This window comes from Crocodylus siamensis, chromosome 2 (genome assembly GCF_052110815.1).
Source record: "Crocodylus siamensis isolate JL-2025a chromosome 2, ASM5211081v1, whole genome shotgun sequence".
Lineage (NCBI taxonomy): Eukaryota > Metazoa > Chordata > Crocodylia > Crocodylidae > Crocodylus > Crocodylus siamensis.
This window is the reverse complement of record NC_143396.1, coordinates 177,350,582-177,371,190: the sequence shown is the minus strand read 5'-3', so window position 1 is coordinate 177,371,190 and position 20,609 is coordinate 177,350,582. Positions and strand designations below refer to the sequence as shown.

The window sequence follows — 20,609 nt, the reverse complement described above, 5'->3', positions numbered from 1 at the left end:
TCCAAGTGAGGGCTCCCCATTCCTCTCAGTAAGAAATATAAATACTGCATGGATGAGCAGCTGTTGCAGGGAATCCAGATGCCATGTTATATTACAGTTCACCACTGACAGACATGAGGTGCTTTTGTTAATAAGTTACATACATTTCAGTCTGTGCCCATTGTGGGTGTTCCTGCCTAAGAGAAATCTCATCCAGAGAAGATTTTATTAACTAGATACAACAGTCTTGTGTTTATGCCACACCAGATCTACTTCTGTTATGGAACATCTCTGTGTTTGATGGATTTTTCTGAATGTTATTAGGTGGAGATGGTCCCTCATTTTGGGATGAGAAGAAACTCTTTTAAGCATAAGACATCCTACCATGCTAGTAAGGCCATGTGAGAGCCACAAGATACTGATGGGCTCATTTTGGCTGAATTGCAATTAGTCCCTGATGGAAATATCTTCAACTCTCTGGATTCCCCAAGGTCGATCATCTTCAGTCCTAACTCCCATCCATCACGGATATTTAAGAAAAACCTCAGATGCGGTAGTCATGGCTGATAGCTGTTATCAATGCTTGCTTAGCAAGGAGAGGGTACTAACCTTTCAGAAATGTTTGGAAGTTTACCCACTCTTCATGAATACCTTTCTTGATACCGGGGTGCCAATTACTGTTCAGTTTGAGAAGTATTTTTTTTATTATTCCATGTATTATTAATTCCATTTTTGAGGAAGGAAACAGAGTAGCTGGTAGCCCCACAATTCCAGAGGTATCTGACCTTAAACATCATTCTGGGTAGGTTTCAGTCTGGGTTTTCAGTCTTCCTCTAGAATCAGAACTAGGCTGAAGGATTTCCTGCTTATGTTAGACCATTGCAGAGAAGCTATTTTCATCGTACCATACCTTCCACTGTTTTATTGATATGGCTGGTCCTGGGACACTGTTTCACCAGGAGGAAGAAGTTTGGTGCACCTGGAACTCCTGTTCAGCGGTTCTCGTGCTACTTGGAAGAGCAGTGTCCATGAGTGATGATGGATGATTGCCTCTCATCACCAAGAGACATAAGGTATGGCCTACTCCAGAGTTGAGTTCTTGTCACCTGTTATTTGGTGTGCATAAGATGAAGCTTGGGGCCATCATCAAATAGGCATGAGGTGCCATCAGTAAGTTGTGATACTCAGCTATATATCTTATAGGTGGAGTCTGCAAGTTCAGTCTCAGTTCTGGAGGAATTTCTCATCAATACTGCAAAAATGGGATGCATAAGAGTTCCCTTGTGCTCAGCCCTGGGAAGACAAACCTGTTGTGGTTGAACCAGGACTGTTTTGACAAGTAGAACTGATCGACATTCATATCTCCTTTAGGCTCAACTGCCACATTTTCCCTTTGGTTACTTTACTGGAATGGCTGATTCACAGCATGCAGCTTTTTCACAATGTAGGTGGTACAAAAAGATGTAAGCTGTCATGCTCCTCTTCAGCTTGCTATGCATATTTTTAAATTAGCTGACAATTTTAAGTTCTGCTACCAATGAAGCAGATTAAATTTAATTTAGCAGGACTAGTGTATTAAACTCTTAATGGAACCAGCTCTGATTATCTCAAGACCATTTTCTGGAGTCTCCCGCAGAAACTCCCATATTAACCACCATCGTGTAAAGTCAGGAGGTGACTGAGCTTTTGCTGTGGTGGCCCAATCAAGGTAAAACTTACTTTCCTCCAAAATCCAACTCACTTCATCTATCTCCATTTCCAAAAAGCATTTCAATGCTTATTTTTCCAGTGGTATCATTAATAGTACTGTTGCTGCATTGCTTCTTTTATTGTTTTTGCCTGCCAATCTTTTTCTAATTGAAATAGGGGTATTTTTAATTCATGAGAAATTGTTTTAGGGTTGATTTTCAGAACCTCAAACACTTTTGTGCTGGGAAAATGCTTTATATATTTTACAGGGAATATGCAAACCTTATAAATGTATAAAATTTACATAAAAGGAATCGGGACTCATCCAACTAGATTTTTGCAAAAAACAAAATCTTTAATTGCAAGCTTTCAGGCACAAACACCCTTCTTCAGACATAGAAGAAAAGGTTGTAAAAGTTCTCCTAGGTAGAAATGAAAGTTCATATTTCATAAGAGTGGAAGGTGCAGTAAAATCCTGTTTGGAACAGTTCATTTTATATGCAAATTAGGCTCCACAAAAATTTGGAATAGTCTGTTTACCTCGCCATTGTTTGGTGGCAAGCAGGATGTAGTCATATTTCCTTCTGGTTCTGGTGTTTCATTTTGCAGAAAGGAGTAAGAAGGGTAGGTGATTCTTATGTGGTAAGGTGCCTCTTCCTTAAGCCCAAGGCCGACAATGAAACCGTCTGCTATACAGAAAAAAATTATTACGGATAGTGTGCATACTCTTCACCTCTTCCTTTGACCTTTTTTGGAGTGCCATGCAAAAGCATCATGAAGAACTGACTGACTTGTATGTAAAGTATTGTCTGCTACTGGATGGAGTCAGACCTAGAATCATAGAACAGTAGGGCTGGAGGGGAGGTCAGGAGGTCATCTAGTCCAACCTTCCTTGCCTAAGACAGGACCGTCCCCATCAAAACCATGCCAAGCAAATCTTTGTTTAACCTATTACTAAAACTACACAGGTGACCTGGTCACACAATTACAAAGCACAACACTAGCCAGTCACAGATAAAGCAGTGAGACAATGGTGGTTAATCCTCCACTGCTGCAAGTTGTTAAAATATGCTTAAGAGATCAAAAGAAGAGCCCTCCCTCGCACCCCACTCCCGAGGTAATCAAAAACTCCCAGAGTCTGTCCCAATCTGACCATAAGGCAAAATTCCTTCCTGATTCTAAATGTGGTGATTAGTCTAACCCTGAGCAGAGTGGGTCAGGACCCCCTGGGCTCTAGTCCCAGCAGGAGCACTGGCATACCCCTGTCAAAATCCCCAGCCTTGACTGTGGCTAACACCCAGTGCTTCTGAAGAAGGCAACCCCCAACCTGCAGCCCCTGATACATGTAGCAATCGGAGGGAAAATTGCGTCCCAGCCCCATGCAGCAACCAATAAAGCCCAGAAGAATGAGAAATATCCATAGCTAAGGATAGGCCTAGCTGCTCCTACATCATCCCTGACCAATGCTTATCCAGCCTCTTTATGAACACCTCCAATGATGGAGATACCACAACGTCCCTAGGCAGTCTATTCCACTGCCATGCTGTTTTAGCAGTGAAGAGGCTCTTCCTGGTATTCAATCTAAATCTATGTTGCTACAACTTCAAGCCACAGGTCTGCATCCTACTCAATATAGCTAGAGAGAAAAGGTGTTCTCCCATATCTTTATGCCAACTCTTCAGATATTTCAAGATTGCTACCATGTCTTGTGTGCCTTTTCTGTAAGCTGAACATACCTATTTCCTTTAACCTCTCCTCATATGACGTGCCTTCCAAGACCTTTATAGGTGTGTATAGAAGTGCTCCATGCATGTTTTACAGCACTGTAATTTAGAGCACTTTTTATTGCACTATAAACTTACAGAGCTTTTAAACATGCCAAAAGTGCAGTGTGGGGGGAGAAGAGGGGGTGCCTCTGAGACTCCCTGCACTTTCCAGGCTAGGGACCAGCAGGTGCTCCAGCCCATAGCCTCTTTGAGCTACAGTACACTGTGGACAACAGCAGACCAGTGAAGAAGTCAGCTCTCATGCAGGCTGATAGCCCAGCTCCAAACACCCTACATGGCTAGGGACCAGATGTCTCAGGGGGGCTGTGTGTGATTCCCACCTCTAGCAAGTCCAAGCATCTGGTCTCCCCAGCCATGCAGCGTCTCAGAGAGTGTGCGTGTGATGTTTGTATGTATGCACGCACGTGCACATGCTTGTCCAAGCGTCTGGTCCCCCCAGCCACACAGGGTCTCAGGGTGTGTATGTGCATGTGTGCACACGTGTGTGGGTGCATGTGGCCATTTCACCTGCAGCATGTCCCTTTCTCCCCGCCCTCCCCTCTTCACTGGGAACAGGCACCGTCTGCCACAGGGTAGGGCAGCAGCCCACAAAGCCATGGGGATACTGGAGGAATTGCCAGAAATCTTACCAGCATACACAAGTAATTTAAAGTGCTGTAGGTTGATAAAGTGCTGTAAAATACAATGCTTCAAATTTAATACAACATTTAACAAGGATTAATTTAAAGCATTGTAACCATTTTTAAAGGGTAGTAAAGCTGTGCACTTCTGGTACATCACAGCAATAACACACTTTAAATAGCAAAAAAAAGCAACTTCTGTACGGACCTTATAATTTTTGTTGGCTGCTTCTGAACCTACTCTGACTTCTCCACATCCTTTTAAAAGTAATACTTTAAATGAGGCCTAAACATAACCAGTGCTGACTAGAGGCACTATCACTTTCCTTATACCTAATGGTCCTATTGATGCAGTTCAAAACAGCATTTACCGTCTGTGGAGCTGCTTCACACCACAGACTCATACTAAGTTTGTGGTCCACCAAGACTCCTAGAGCCTTTGCTATAATGCTGCCATCAAGCCAGGTGTCACCCATTTTGTGTTTGTTATTATTGTTTTTGAGCTGTAGCACTTTGCATTTGCCAGCATTGAACTTCAACCTGTTAGTTCTGGCCCAGCTTTCGAATCTGTCAAGATCCTTCTGAATTATACTCCCACCCTCCAGTGTGTTCACAACCCTTCCCAGTTTTGTGTCATCCCTCTGTCTGGCCCTTTCTTGTAGATAAGATACAACATGGTATAATGGACAGGACTCTATTCCCAGCTCTGCAACTGCCATGCAGTGTAAAACTTAGGCAAGCCCTTTTGTGTCCCTGCAGCTTTGGTCTGCAAGCTTTTTGGGACAGGAGCTTGTGTATCACCACTAGTATCCCCAGAGCTCAGAGTAGGGGAGCGGAGGGCTTCCAGATGTCAATATAATACAAATTATAACTAGTAGCAACTAAAAGCAGAACAGTGGGTTCTGAGCTGTCTCCCTGATGTCAGCATGCAGACCTAAACAGTCATGGCATGCACAGCACAGTGACCACCAACATAGATTTCATAGACACTAGGGCCGGAAGGGACCTCAGAAGATCATTGAGTCCAGCCCCCTGCCCGAAGGGCAGGAAGTCAGCTGGAGTCATAGGATCCCAGCAAGTTAAGCATCCAATTTTGAATGTTGGAGCCCAAAACTGGACGCAGTACTCCAGCTGCAGCCTCACCAAGGCCAAGTACAAGGGGAGAATGACTTCCCGGGATTTGCTTGAGAAGCATCTATGGATGCAAGCCAACATTTTGGTCGCTTTAGTAGCTGCAGCATCACATTGAAGGCTCATGTTCATCTTGTGGTCAAGGATGACCCCCCCAAGTCTTTCTTCCATAGTGCTAGCCAGCGTAGCACTGCAGAGCGTATAAGGACACTGCAGGTTTTTCTTCCCAAGGTGGAGAACCTTGCATTTTTCAGTGTTAAACACCATCAGATTCTCATCCGCCCATTTACTGAGCCTGTCCAGATCAGCCTGGATTGCCCTCCTGTCTTCTGGTGTGGATGCTTTGCCCCAAAGTTTGGTGTCATTGGCAAACTTGGCCAGTCCGCTTCTGACTCCAATGTCCACATCATTAATGAAGATGTTGAACAATATGGGTCCAAGGACAGAGCTGTGGGGGACCCCACTGGTCACAGGACACCATGATGAGTGACTTCCATCAATTACTACCCTCTGGGTCCAACCACGGAGCCAATTTCCCAGCCAGTGGATCTTGGTGGACCCAAGGCCACAACTGGCCAGTTTGGCCAAGAGCTGTTCATGGGATACCAGAAGTCAAGATATATGACATCAATCTCTTCTCCCTTGTCCAGGTGATAAGTCACCTGGTCGTAGAAGGAAATGAGATTGGTCAAGCAAGACCTACCCACAACAAACCCGTGCTGGCTATCCCTTAGGATGTTGGCATCAGCCAGCCCATTTAGGATGGCCTCTTTAATAAACTTTTCTAAGATCTTCCCTGGGATAGAAGTCAAGCTGAATGGCTACCTGAATTCAGGTCCATGACTTCAAGGGCTCAGCACTTTTCAAAAGTGCAGGGACAGGACTAACATCTGCCACATGTGGTTCTCTCCCCCCTACCCATGAATTTGCTACAAAACTGTATAACAGAGAGAGTGGCTGCACTAAGCTGGACCCTGCTCCGCAGCATACTTTATATAATTCTATTTATAACAAAGAGTGCTTCTCAAGAAGCTCACAGTTTATTTGTGTGTATTCAGATTTGATCATTACATTTCTTTTTTACAAAAATTTTTAGAGAGAGAGAAAGAGGCCAGCAACTGTTAAGTAGAATGCATCTGCTGCTGTTCATCTCACAAGTCTGCTTTTAAAAGAGATGCATGAAATAAAACTTGTTGAAATGCTACCAAATGCCTATTCCTTGTCTCTACTTCAATTTTACAGTGACATGCTTGCTTCTTTAGATTTAGTACATGTTAAAGCTAAAAGAAACTACTAGACTTAAAGGAATACAAAACAGCAAAAGAGATTTAATCTTTGCTAGTCAAAATTTGTAACAAAGGCTTGATAAAACTTAAAACATGCTCAAACCCAGGATAACTCTCCATCTCATTTAAAAATTCTCACTCACACAATTAAAAAAAACAAACAACAGTTGCATATGGTGCATTTCCTGTTGTTCTTTACAAAGGTTGCACCAAAGATATTCAGCAACGGATATAATAACACAGCAAGATTAAAAAGTAGGGTTGGCAAGCAAACAGCGAGTCGTTTTTCAGTTGCTTTAACTTACAATGACTTCATGAGGAGTCACATTCATTTAAACCAAGGCTGAATTGGGATTTGTTGATTGGCAATAGCAACTCTGAGCTTGAGTCAATTTCCACTAAAGTGACAGGGGGTTATATTTCCCAAAGTAACTGCTGGTTTGGGGTATTCAGCTTGAGGAACTTCAAATGGAGGGGCTCCTGAAAACACTTTCTGATAATCAAGTACATTAAAACATCTCGAACTGAACACCCCAAAATCAGTTTCTTTATAACATGCACCAGACAAACTGGTTTTGTACATTCCCTTCCAATTTCTCTAACTGCTTTTGAAAACAGAGGCCTTGGCATCTTCAGTGAATTTTGATGAGAACTGAATAAAGACCTCACAGAATTTGGACAGATGTACAGGTCAGCCACAGCTGTGTGAAAGCTCCATCCAAGCCAGTGCATGGAATTATAAGCGGATGGGTTATTCACACTTTTAGTTAGTTAACTGCTGTTAAAAGTAACTAGCAATGTAATATTCACTCACACTTTGGACTGATATTTGATGTGCTGATGACCAGCCCATTAACTTCCTTTAATAATATGGTGGACATTAACTTAGAAAATAATGGGAATGAAACTGGCACCTGGCTTATCTCTAGTGCCCTTACCTCCAGAGAAGGTTCATAGGAAAATAGGTCTGGAAGAGATCTCAGAAGGTCATCTAGTCCAGGTTCCTACTCAAGGCAGGGTCACCTCTGACTAAACCATCCCAGCCAAGTCCCTATCTAACCTGCTCCTGAAAACTTCCAAGGATGAAAAAACACCACAATTTCTCTAGATAGCCTGTTCCAATGCTTGACCATCCTCATAATCAAAAAGTTCCTCCTAATCTCCAAACTAAATTTCCCCTGCTGCAGCTTTACAGTAAGAGAGGTTTTAATATTTTGGTATTATGTATGATTTTTTTATTTGTGTGCTAAATTATGAGTAAATTCATGAGATAGTAAAAAATAGTATTGCTCCATTGACTTCAATGAAGCAATGCCATCTTCTCCCAGTTTAGCAACTGGCATTGCAGAGCTAGTGATCTATAACCATAACTTGATCTGATTATTTTATTGGCAGTTGCATTGTTTCAATTTTAGAGGATTAGTTCCACAGGGAGAACATAACCTAAACAGATTGGCACTTTCATCAGATTGGATCATTGGGTGTGAAGTGCTATAGTTATTTTCATCAGTATTACACGTTGTGACATATGTATCATAGCTCAGCATTAGCATAAGGGAAAGGTGAGGGTGAAGTCATCTAAGTTCATAATTATCCACTTAACTGTTTCACAGCTGTTGCAGCATTCCTGTACCCATACTGCCATATCCTATAGCATTCCTGTGATGAGGTAAGCTAAGCCATGAATCGCAACCAAAAGTTTGAGGTCTGATGCACCCATTCATAGCTTGTTAACACACCCTACCTACACTGCAGGTCCTCATATAGCACCCATCATCATAGTATCTTTGCAGTGCCTCAAAATTATTGGGAATGCACAAAAGCAGATCTATTTTTCTTGTTACTCTCTTCCTTCCAGGCAGTAAGGCCATAGATGACACCTAATTTTGCACTAGGTAATAATCATCAGTAGTGAAGCTCCAAAACCCGCCATGCTCTGAGATCCTGCTCATGTCACAAGTAGGATGCCAATCACAGCAGAACGCACAAGACTCTTAGGGTGACAAGCCAGTAAACAAAGCTACCAAAATTATTACCCTCAAGTCAAGAGGCAGAGAGTACCTGGCTTCTTCTCCAGGATGAAGTTAACAGATGGTAGGAAGAGGGAGGGAAGAAACAGAAAGGGATGAGTACTTGGCTGAACCCTGCTTCCACTGAAGCCTAAAGGCACCACTATTTCTGATACCATCATGATCCTCTCTAGGACAAGCACCTATGACTCAAGCCCAGCTCTCTGGGTAGAGGGCACTATTGTCTGGAGTTACAGCAGGTCCACTGGGTTTCAGATACAGGTACCACCAAAGCCACAAGCCCATTCAGCTCTAGTTCAACAGAACTTGGCTGGTTCAGCAGAACTGGAAGCAATGAGGTAGGAGAGAGCAGCAAGGAAAGTCACAGCACAACATACTGTGAAAGCAGTGTTGCCTATCAACTTGGGCCAGTTGGCAAATAGTGGATCCTTTGGTGTACAGTAACATTTTGAGGCCAGCACAGGCGAGTGTGGTTCAGTGGATGGGGCAGAGGGATAGGGAACCCTGTTCCTGGCTCTGACATTTATTTATTGTCTGTCTCATTCCACCTCCTTGTCCCCACCTAGAAAATGGCAGCAATAATGGTGACCTACCTCACAGTGGTTCTGCAAGCATTAATGTATTAACAACCCTGTGATGTTCTCACAGATCCTTGCATGAAGAGCATGAGGGAAGTGAAGAAAAAAAGCTCTTATTTTTTCAGCTACATATACCGTGATGTTTGCTACAAGCCAAAAGAGCATCGGCTACACCAAGCAACCCAAAGGACCTCCTTTAAGCTGGTAACGTTACTGAGCTTCCCTCAGGCAAGGACAGGGTAAGATATCCATCCTGAATGCACAGCTGAGCCCTCAAGCTTAGGAAACTATTGCTGTTGATGTGCTATTCAGTGAGTGAAAAGGGAAGCATTCATGAAAGCCAAAGCAATTCAGCAGAACAACAAAAAAACAACCCAGGAATGAATAACCCATTCCAGCTTTCTCTATAGAGAAACATGCATCAGGAGGTGTTCAGCTCCACAGAAAAAGAATGTGCCAATAGTGTGCACGTGTACTCATGCAAACACACAGAAAACAGACAAGTGACCGTCTACAATAGGCTGCAGCAGCAAAATAAGAAAAGGTCCAAATTCCCTGCTGATGTCAAATGACAACATTGCACTGAAAGACAATACAGTTCCTTCCATACATTTTCACCAACAGTGTTGTGCCCATCAGATCTCACATGGCATTCCCACGTATGAAAAGTGACCTTTTTTCTATTTCATCAGGACCTTTCAGCCATGGCTCTGCCTTTTCTCTTAATTCACTCCCTCTCTTCTCCTGGTTTCTTCTGTATTCTCCCTTTGTCTGATTCTTTTATCTCCACCCCTTTCCATTACACACATCATACCTCTTTTCATTCTGCTTCATGTAACTCATTGCCCTCTGCTTCTCTAATCTCACAAACCAGAAGATCCTTGTCTGATTCAGAAGACAGTCTTGTCTTTACACAATGCTGTTGTGAATGGGCTGAAAACTTGGGTGGAAGCTTGGGAAAGGGTCACAGAAAGGCAAGAAGCGTTTAAAACTGTTAGTTTGCGTATTGGGGGGTGGGTAGGAAGGATTCTTTGCTCCTGCCAACCTCAAATAAAGGGATTGGAAAGGATTAGGAACCTAGTGGGACAGCCGCTACGGAAACAATGCCAGTTTACACCAGTTTCACTCTTGTCCAGGCATGGAAATATGCAAAGACAGCTACTGTAGAAAAATTATTTAGAAATAATTATTTTAGGATAAGCCTGGTGAGGACACAGTTATTCTGTATGGGGGACTCGCACTAATATGGTCCTGGTTCTGCTGTGGACTACTTACATGGCTCTGCAACTCCCTGCTTCAGTTTTCCAAGTTATAAAGTTTATAACAATTATTCCAGAATACCTAGTTTGGTAAATCTGCAAGCACATACGAGACCATAGGATTTGGCCTATTATGTATAAAACTTCCCCCCTCCAAAAATCAATTCTCTTTGCCTGCAGCATGGTTCAAAACTACCTGCAACTTCCCGGTGTTTGCTACCTATTAGTGTAGTCTGTGTTACACCACATATTCTTAATGCCACCATGAAAAAACAGTGCAACAGAAGTGTTCATTGTGGGGAATGAGCAAAGGTAAGATAACCAGATGTCCCAGTTTAGTTGAGACAGTCCCAGATTTCAGAGGATGGTCCCAACTAGCTTTGGAGAATTATAATGAGCACCCCGGAAACACAGGGGTGCGGGGCACCATCTGACTGGGATTCGGAGAGGTGCAGACCCCCTTGTAGGTGGACAGACAGGCAGGCACCACTTCCTGCCCAGCAAACTGTCCCACCCCACCCTGCCCCTGCCTACTTGTGAGAGTGCAGGGGGGAGGGGGAAATGTCCTGGATGTCTTCACAATCAGCCTAGCAATAGGACTTATGCAGTTTTGCTTCCCCAAATACCATCTACAGTGGCACTATCCAGTGGTCAAAGTAGACTGAAGTGCGAAGTGAGGGGTGGGGGGAGTCTCACCATGCCAGCCATAGAAGATGGGGAGTAATAAGGTGACACTGCTTACCCAAGTCAAGAAGAGGTCAGGGATTTCTCTCTCTGAGTCGTACCTCAGTGGCCCCTTGCATTAACCAATGACCTGACAACAGCATTTGCCCGTATGAGACCAGCATCCTCTAAGCATTTTTCTATGAACCTACATGTAAAAAATAGACTGGCACTGACAATGCTAAAGTCACTTAAAAAATTATTTTGTTCTAGACTCACCAGTCAATGGTGTTGTGCAGTCAATGCAGACTGTCAAAAAGAAAAGAAGGCTGGCATTTCCTTTGCATCTTCCATCAACAGTCCATTCCCACTTCCAGTCTGTGGATCCAATGTGCTGAGAGCAGGAACTCTCTTGTACTTACTTGTACCAGGACAGCAACACATTAATTAATATCTTGCCTTGTAAAGAAAACCTTCTCATCTTGAATACCACCTTTACAAACTCAAACCAAGGCAACTGCCAATAAACTGCAGGAAGGAAGGAATACAGATCAGCTGCTTCAAAAGAGAAAGACAGGTCATTCTAATAAGCACCTCTTGATAGCTTGTTTCCTTCTACCAGATGACAAACACTTGATGTCGTTTTTCTCCATATGGACAAGGTTCTTCATCTCACAGCTTTGCTACTTCACTGAATTTGGAAAGTGGGAAACCCACGAGCACAGTGGTTATGTCAGTACTTTTAGACCCATTAAACTAAAGCAGCATTTCTCAGCCTTGTCCAGACTGCAACTCATTTGAAACAATCTTCTTCACAATCCATCTATTTTTTGCCATAAAATTAAATATGAAACATTATCAACAATAGCAGCAATTATACTGCCTAATTTACTCTTGTCTATGTTGAACAGATGGGAGCAAAGGGTTGACCTCAAAGTGTTAGGATATACAGGGATCGATTTTCTTTGCTTTAGACTGAAATAAGTTTTCCATTGCATTGTAATCCCCCTTGTTGCCTTTCATGACCATGCCAGAGATTGCAATCTATGTGTTGAAAAGTACTGAACTAAATCAGCCTTTGCGTTCAATAGAATGGAAATTTTTTCACAATATGGGTGGCTGTCAGGGTTGTAAGCATGCTCATTGCAGCCTACATGAAGTATCAGAGACAGATATAATCTCCCATATATCATATGTCCCATATATGAGGGACAGGTAACTTCTGGGGAGTATAGGGAAGCAGAGGGTAAGAGGATGAGGGGGAAAGGATGATTGTGGGGGAGGCTCAGAGGATTAGCACGTATCAACTGTTGTGCCGTAGTACCAATGTGAGACCACACGCAGCTACAATGGAGTTACTTTAATTCAAAGTCTGCCCTAAACCACCGCCTGGTAGCTGGTGTATTAGTGCCATCACACACCGCAGATTTTGGATGGTGGGGAGATAACAGGAGTAACAAACGGGGCCATGTTAGCCCAGACAAACTGATGTATGACTTGAAAAGTGAGGTTTTGGAAGCCTGCCTTTCAGTGCCCTCCCATCCTGCATCTCAGCACCACAGCACATGTTTTTCAAACAGCTCATCCCCCACAAATGGGGCTGGATTTTGAAAAAAGTTCAGCTGCCACCTGGACATTTCACTAAGAGACAGGTTTCCAACCAGGCTTAGTACCCCGCAGCTGCTTTGAGGACACCAGTAACTAGATATTTTCAAGCACCCAGAAGTAAACTCAACACCTGGAAAATCTGCCCACATATTTAGGTGCATGCTGAGCTCCTGTGAAAATCTGGCCCTTGGAGACAGCTACTTTTCTCACTGACATTGGATTTATATCACTAATTACTTCACTCTAATGGCTCTGGATTTGCACCACAACATGTGAATGGACAATCAGGACCTACACCTGTTGATTAAATGATTTTCTAGCTACATGAAAAAAGGTGTGATGCAGTTTAAACTTATTAAAGCTTTGTAGGCATGGCACAACTTCTGGATCAGCAGATCTGCAGACGGCTCAGCCGTGAACTGGGTTGCTAATTTCTGTTTCTTTCTTCTGCAGTCTTTCCTTAAACCCACAGGTTATTTTTCAGACCTAAAAGGGGAAAGGCAGGAATGAGGGACAGAAAGCAGGTGTTTACTATCACCTCTGACAATATAAAGTGTCTCTGTCTCCAATCTCTTTAATCTCCAAGTGCCAAAACTGTCTGTCACCATGGCATTCTAAAGCCTGAGTCCATCTTCATTTTATCACCACTCCTGAAAGACAGCCTGACTGAGATGAACAAGTCTGTAATGAAATCAGTTGACCCAGAAAAGGGCTGTTGAAATTGGTCTAGATTAAAAAGGAAAACAAAACAAAAAAGCATTCCTACTTCCAAGGCAATGGTTGATAAATAAAGGTACATGTGGAGAATTGCACAGAAGCAGTAGTGCTGAGGGGATCAATCCAAAAAAGAAATGGGAACAAAATTCCCAACTCGACAAGTGTATACTTCAAGTTAGACAGGTGAGTAACCATACTGGAGGCATGTAGTCAAGTTAGGAAAATGCAAAAGTATTTTGCAGGATCAGGGAATAAATGCTCCTTTAGTAATTCACAAGATGAGGTGTGCATCTTGGCAGAACTTCACCAAGTCAATCTTGCTTGCCCAATTATGGGGACTTCTTCTTTTATAGCATCAGTAATTAGTAAATATGTGCCCTCTGCCTTTGCATGATGTCTGTCTTATTCATCTGGCAGTTTCCAATCATAAAGCGAAGCTCCTCATGTTCTTGGGAGCTGGTTCAAGATCCTCATAGTACCACAGGACCCAAGAAACACCATAACAATCCAGCCTCTGTTAATAAGAGATAAGAGCACATAGTGCAGGATGTGTAAATTTTAAAAAGAACCCTGAAAATAATGACTCTAATAATATGTTTACTGTGGGAAATTTCACATGTGGAGAGACAGTGAGAGAGAGAGAGAAAGATTTCTCTTCACACATGGAATTTCCCATAGAAAGAAGGAAGAAAGGAAATAACCTCACATGAGAGATGCTAGTCACATTACACTACTATAAAGCACCTAGACACCATAGTTATGGGCACAGCATGAGAACTGAGTTCTCAAAGTTATCCAAAAAGTGGAGTGGGAGGGGAGTTCTAATAAGTATTCACTTAGGCAGGGTCCCTATTAGAGATTTTTCTTTATCAGATGTACTGTTAGTTAATGCTGTCCAGCTGAATTTCAGTGGTACAACCATTTTTCCCTTAAAACAGTGATTCCCAGAAGGTGTGCTACAGCATGAGATCCCCCTGTAAGTAGAGGTAAATGCTCTCCTCCATCATCTGGTACCCCGTGCCTGCCCCAGCTACTGCACCGGTGCTTGCACCTGCTCCTCTGGGGACTGCTGCTAATGCTTTCCTCTGCTCTTCCCTCTCCCCAGGCCAGCCCCTGGGCCAGCCCTCTTCACACTCCCAGCAGCACACATTGCTATGAGTGGGCAGGCAGGTGGGTGCACAGATGGAGCCACCATTGGCAGCCTAGCTCATCCCCTCCATTCCTCCCACATTTCCAAGGTCGGCATAAGGGGACCTGGGGGTGGTCACCAGCATGAGATCCTGCAGATACAGCCTCAGCAGGGGTGGGGAGAAGGGTCAGGGGGAGGCTGAGTGTCAGGGGGATCCTGAGTTATGGACCAGGGGCTGGGAGGTGGCAGACATTGAAAAGAGCAGGGCGCAACAGGGTGAGGTCCTGCCCCCATCAGCTAGATCAGGGATTTTCAACTTTTTTAGCATCAAGCCCACCCCCCACCCCCTGCAATACCTTTTCAGAACTTAAATTTATCTCAACAATTTTCAACCCGGTGCCACGAAATTCAGAAAAGTTATGGGCAGAAGCCTCAGACTAAAAAGGCTGAGAACCACTGGTATAGAGACCAATGCTTCATTTACAGACATAATTATTTGGTGTCAGCTTTTTAACGGCACTAGTTTGATTTCCTCTGGCTGGGGAACTGAGTATGTTATACATTTTGAACAAACACATACACCTCCCCGCCCCCGCCCTTTTTGGGTATAAGAGTGAAGTGTGCCACAAATTTTAGTTCAGAAGAAAGTGTCCCCCAGGTCACAAAAGTCTGTGAAACACTGCCTTGGAGAGTCTTGGAGCTTATCACCTAAAACTGGAATGATTTCATCATCCTATGTACAACCATGTTTGCACTGCTAGGTCCGCTAAACGGTGACATTGTCAGGATCACCTACATCATGATACAAAGCTATTAGCTACAAAATTACTGATTAACTTCAAAAACTTTGCAACTTCCCCTTTCAGCAGACTTAAAAACGAGGCCACAAAATTAAATACCTGATTGTAGATTGAAAAGCTAAATATTAGGCTTCTCATTTGGAAAATCTGGCTACGGTCTGTACTCTGAAGAGATTTGATACAGAATTCCAAGGAACCTGACATAACCAAGAGTTCATTTGTCTTTTACTAAGGAAGCTAGTTCATGACCTCTCCTATTGAAGGGAATCCATGTTTTTGTCACTCACAGACTGGATTACTGAGCAGTCTCCTTGAAGATCACAGGCACCCTATCAACTTCACTTGGAAACTTCACGTAATGTAAAACAAAAACCTGCTGTCAGTAGACTGCCATAGCTTCCAAACTGCTTCATGCTGCAGTTCATATTGGTGGTTTTGATCTCTAAAACTCCATGTGGTTTGCTCTCAAAGTCCACTTTTCCTTGTGTTTTATCTGGATCATTACAATCAGAGTCCCTCTGGTTGTCACCCAGAGTACCCAGCTTGAACACCTTAGACATATCATTAAAGACCTCCAGCCCCTCCTGGAAACGGATGACCATCTCAAAGTAATCATGAGGGACAAACCAGTCCTGGCTTCCAAGCAGGTCCCCCAACCTCAAAAGACACCTTTCAAGCAACAGACTACTTAACTACCAGGCTCACCAAAGCACCAAGCCTTGCAATGGACCCAAATGCCTTCTATGCCCCAATATTAATGCCACATCATCACTGGCTCAGATAAAGTGGATAATATCTGAGGTTCATTCACCTGTAACTCCACCAATGTCATATACCCCATCACCTGCTTCCAGTGTCCTCTGCTGTCTACACTGGACAGACTGGGCAATCCCTACATGACAGAATGAATGAATACCGCTCTGACATCAGCTACACAAAGACATGCAAGCCTGTGGCAGAAGACTTCAGTGTCCCATGGTCACTGATCTGAGGGTAGCTGTTCTCAGACAGAAAACTTTTAAAAACGGATTTGAGTGGAATGGAAAACTGCAGAACAAGAAATCATCTGCAGACTGGATTGTGTTAAATATGGTTTAAACAGTGATTTTGGATTCTTAATCCATTACCCGGATTAACTTTTGTGATTCCATTGCTCCATTGCTCGTCCTCCTGCTCAGTGCAAAGAAATATGATGTCATTGGGATAACAGAGACCTGGTGGGACTCCACCCATGACTGGACCACGGGTATAGAGGGCTATACCCTATACAGGAGGGATCGTGTTGACAAAAGGGGCGGGGGTGTAGCTCTCTACGTGAAGGAAAGCTACATGTCCCTGCAAGCTGATGTTGGCGACCGGCATGGACAGCTAGAGACCCTCTGGGTAAAAATTCGTGGGGAATTCAGCACAGGGGACACAACGGTGGGAGTCTACTACAGACCTCCCACTCAAAGTCCCGAGCTTAACCAGGAGTTCGCCCGGGAACTGACTGAGGCCGCTTGCTCCAGGACCTTGGTTGTCATGGGTGACTTCAATTACCCGGACATCTCGTGGGAAGATCACTTAGCTAAATCTGAGCGGGCGCAAAGCTTTCTCTCGTGCATGGATGACCTCTACCTGACTCAAGAAGTCTATGGGCCAACAAGAGGCAAAGCGCTGCTCGACCTGGTACTGGCTACGGGGGACGACCTAATCGGTGACCTAGTGATCGATGGGAAGTTGGGTGACAGCGACCACGAGCTGATCACCTTCACCATCCACCATAAAGCTGGCAAGTCAGTCAGCAACACAGAAGTCCTTGACTTCCGAAAAGCCGACTTTGATAAGCTCAAGAGGCTAGTCGGTCAGGCCTTCAGGGACCATGACCCCAGGGAGATGGGAGTTCAAGAAGAGTGGTTGCTTCTCAAGGAAGCGATCCTCAGTGCACAAGCTAAATCTATTCCAACACGGAGGAAAGGCAGCAAGAAGGCACAGCAGCCCCCCTGGCTCTCCAGGGACCTAGCGGACCTACTGTGGCTAAAAAGGAAAGCCTACAAAGGATGGAGGACGGGATTCACCTCCAAGGAGGATTACTCCGCGCTGGTCTGGTCCTGCAGGGAGCAAACCAGGAAAGCCAAGGCTGCAACTGAACTCCAACTAGCTTCAGGCATCAAGGACAACAAAAAGTCCTTTTTCAGATATGTGGGGAGCCGGAGGAAAAGCAAGGGCAATGTTGGACCCCTGCTAAACCAGATGGGGCAACTGACAACTTACGCCCAGGAAAAAGCCAACCTATTAAATAGGTACTTTGCGTCAGTCTTTCATCAGTCACATGGGATGCCCATGCCTGCTATGGGACAGGGAAATCTGGGTGAGGGGGATCCCCTACCCTCCATAAATGCTGACCTCGTGAAGGGACACCTTGAGAAGCTGGATACCTTCAAGTCAGCTGGCCCTGACAATCTGCACCCCAGGGTACTCAAGGAGCTGGCGAGCGTCATAGCCCAGCCCCTGGCACAGATCTTTGAAAACTCCTGGCGCTCTGGTGTAGTGCCCGAAGACTGGAAGAAGGCCAATGTGGTGCCGATCTTCAAGAAAGGGAGGAGAGTGGATCTGGCTAACTACAGGCCCATTAGCCTGACTTCTATCCTGGGGAAGATCCTAGAAAAGTTTATTAAGGAGGCCATCCTTGAGGGACTGGCCCAAGCTAACAGTCTAAGGGATAGCCAGCATGGGTTTGTTGCGGGTAGGTCTTGTTTCACCAATCTCATTTCCTTCTATGACCAGGTGACCTATCACCTAGACAAGGGAGAAGAGATTGATGTCATATATCTTGACTTCAGAAAAGCTTTTGATCTGGTATCCCATGATCACCTCTTGGCCAAACTGCCCAGTTGTGGCCTTGGCTCCACCACGATCCACTGGCTGGGAAATTGGCTTCGTGGTCGGACCCAGAGGGTTGTGATTGATGGCAGTCGCTCATCGTGGTGCCCTGTGACCAGTGGGGTCCCTCAAGGCTCTGTCCTGGGACCCATCCTGTTCAACATCTTCATTAATGATGTGGACATTGGAGTCAGGAGTGGACTGGCCAAGTTCGCCGATGACACCAAACTTTGGGGCAAAGCATCCACGCCAGAAGATAGGCGGGTGATCCAGGCTGACCTGGACAAGCTCAGCAAATGGGCAGACAAGAACCTCATGGTGTTTAACACCGATAAATGCAAGGTTCTCCACCTTGGGAGGAAAAACCTGCAGCATCCTTATAGGCTCGGCAGTGCTACGTTGGTTAGCACTACAGAAGAAAGAGACTTGGGGGTCATCATTGACCACAAGATGAACATGAGCCTGCAATGCGATGCTGCGGCTAGTAAAGTGACCAAAATGCTGGCATGTATCCGTAGATGCTTCTTGAGCAAATCCCGGGACGTCATTCTCCCCTTGTACTCGGCCTTGGTGAGGCCAGAGCTGGAGTACTGCGTCCAGTTTTGGGCTCCACAATTCAAAAAGGATGTGGAGAAGCTTGAGAGAGTCCAGAGGAGAGCCACGCGCATGATCAGAGGTCAGGAAAACAGATCTTACGATGACAGGCTGAGAGCCACGGGACTCTTTAGCCTGGAAAAGCGCAGGCTCAGGGGCGATCTGATGGCCACCTATAAGTTTATCGGGGTGAACACCAGGATCTGGGGGAACGTCTGTTCACCAGAGCGCCCCAAGGGATGATGAGGTCGAACGGTCACAAACTCCTGCAAGACCGTTTCAGGCTGGACATAAGGAAGAATTTCTTTACTGTCCGAGCCCCCAAGGTCTGGAACAGTCTGCCAGCGGAGGTGGTTCAAGCACCTACATTGAACACCTTCAAGAGTAAATTGGATGCTTATCTTGCTGGGATCCTATGACCCCAGCTGACTTCCTGCCCTTTGGGCAGGGGGCTGGACTCGATGATCTCCCGAGGTCCCTTCCAGCCCTAATGTCTATGAAATCTATGGGTTTACTGCTTGTTTGCTTGTCTCTCCCAGCACTGTCCACTCCTCTCTCCTGCCTCTCCCTCTCTCATCTTTGGTATTGTGGATTTTTTCTTCTTACACTCTGCTTTCTGCAGAGTATGTCCTTTCACAGCATCTGATGAAGTGAGCTTCAGGCCATGAAAGCTTGTTTTCTCTCTCTCACCCTCTTTCATATCTCAGAATCTCTGCTTCCTACACAAAAGTAGGTACAAGTGAAAATATGTACGTGTAGGCACACACACAGCTACGCACACACAGATACTTTGATATACAGAACAGGGATTGTATACTCACATGTGCCTACTTGGGTTCATCTATAAGCTACAAATCTATCCTGCTTTTAGCAAGGAGAGTCAGTGACAGAAGCCACATACAGGCATTACGTTTCTACGAGGAGAAATGCCCCTCCTCCAAGTAGTATAGGTTGTAGCCATGTTGGTCTGACAGAAGCAGACAATGTTCTTTGTGTAAATCTGATATCTTTTATTAGACCAATTCAACTAGTTGGAAGAATTTTTCCAATTAGTTGAGCTGGTCCAATAAAAGATATCAGATTTACCCAAAGAACCTCGTCTGCTTCTATCAGTAGAAGCTACAAGTATATAAGCATTCCTTCAGTTTCTCCTGGAGGAAACATACACCTTCCAGCTGACTATGGAAGTACTAGACAGGCTGGAGGACAGGGCTGGGATTCAGAAAGACAGGCAAATTCAAAGACTGGACCAAAAGAAATCTCATGAGGTTCAAATAAGGACAAGTACAAAGTCTTCCATGTAGGACAGTGTAAGTGTGTTCTTCTTCTAAGGCTCACAACAAGATGTTACAGTGTCGTTTCCCCATGTTTCAGTGTCAATCTCGCCTGCCACAACTTTGATGGGAGTGATTAAAGGGGGTACACCACACAAGAAGAGTGCTCACTTAGTTTCAAAAACGAGCATCAACAATGCCCGCTCGCAAGGAGTGCAACTTGGCTAGCTGCCACCTGTAGGTCCCTCAGCCAGCTCTCCCTACACATTCCCAATTCACGTATCAGTCCCACAATAAACACTCACTGGGTAGGCATTTGCAAGCCCACCCTGCTTATCAATTCACAGCAGCAAAGTCCCTGTCACAGATCCAAATGGACCTGCAATTGTCCAGCTGAATCAGCAACTTGTCTTCCAATGGGTCGGATGCCCAACACTCGCTGCCCCAACAGGAAGTTCTTGGCAAATCTCTCTCTTATCATCTGCGCCTCCACGCAGGCTGCTTGCTGTCTCTGGCGTCTGAAGCCTCAGCTCCTCTTCCCCTTCCAGGGAAAAGCTGATCGCACTGACAGTCCCTTCTACAATGTTTCCACTCTGCTGTTGT

General features: G+C 44.7%; 1 protein-coding gene across 9 annotated transcripts in view; it reads right to left on the bottom strand.

Moving 5' to 3' along the window:
• The window catches only part of TSPAN4 (tetraspanin 4), an 861,113-nt gene that overhangs the window by 517,043 nt on the left and 323,461 nt on the right, over positions 1–20,609 (bottom strand). Inside the window, exon 1 of one of the 9 annotated variants that reach the window (XM_090032437.1) lies at positions 2,209–2,227. The exons of the other annotated variants lie outside the window; for them this stretch is intronic. The gene's annotated coding sequence lies outside the window, so the exon portion shown is untranslated. Of the gene's footprint in view, positions 1–2,208; positions 2,228–20,609 lie in introns of those variants that run through there. 9 annotated transcript variants of the gene reach the window in all.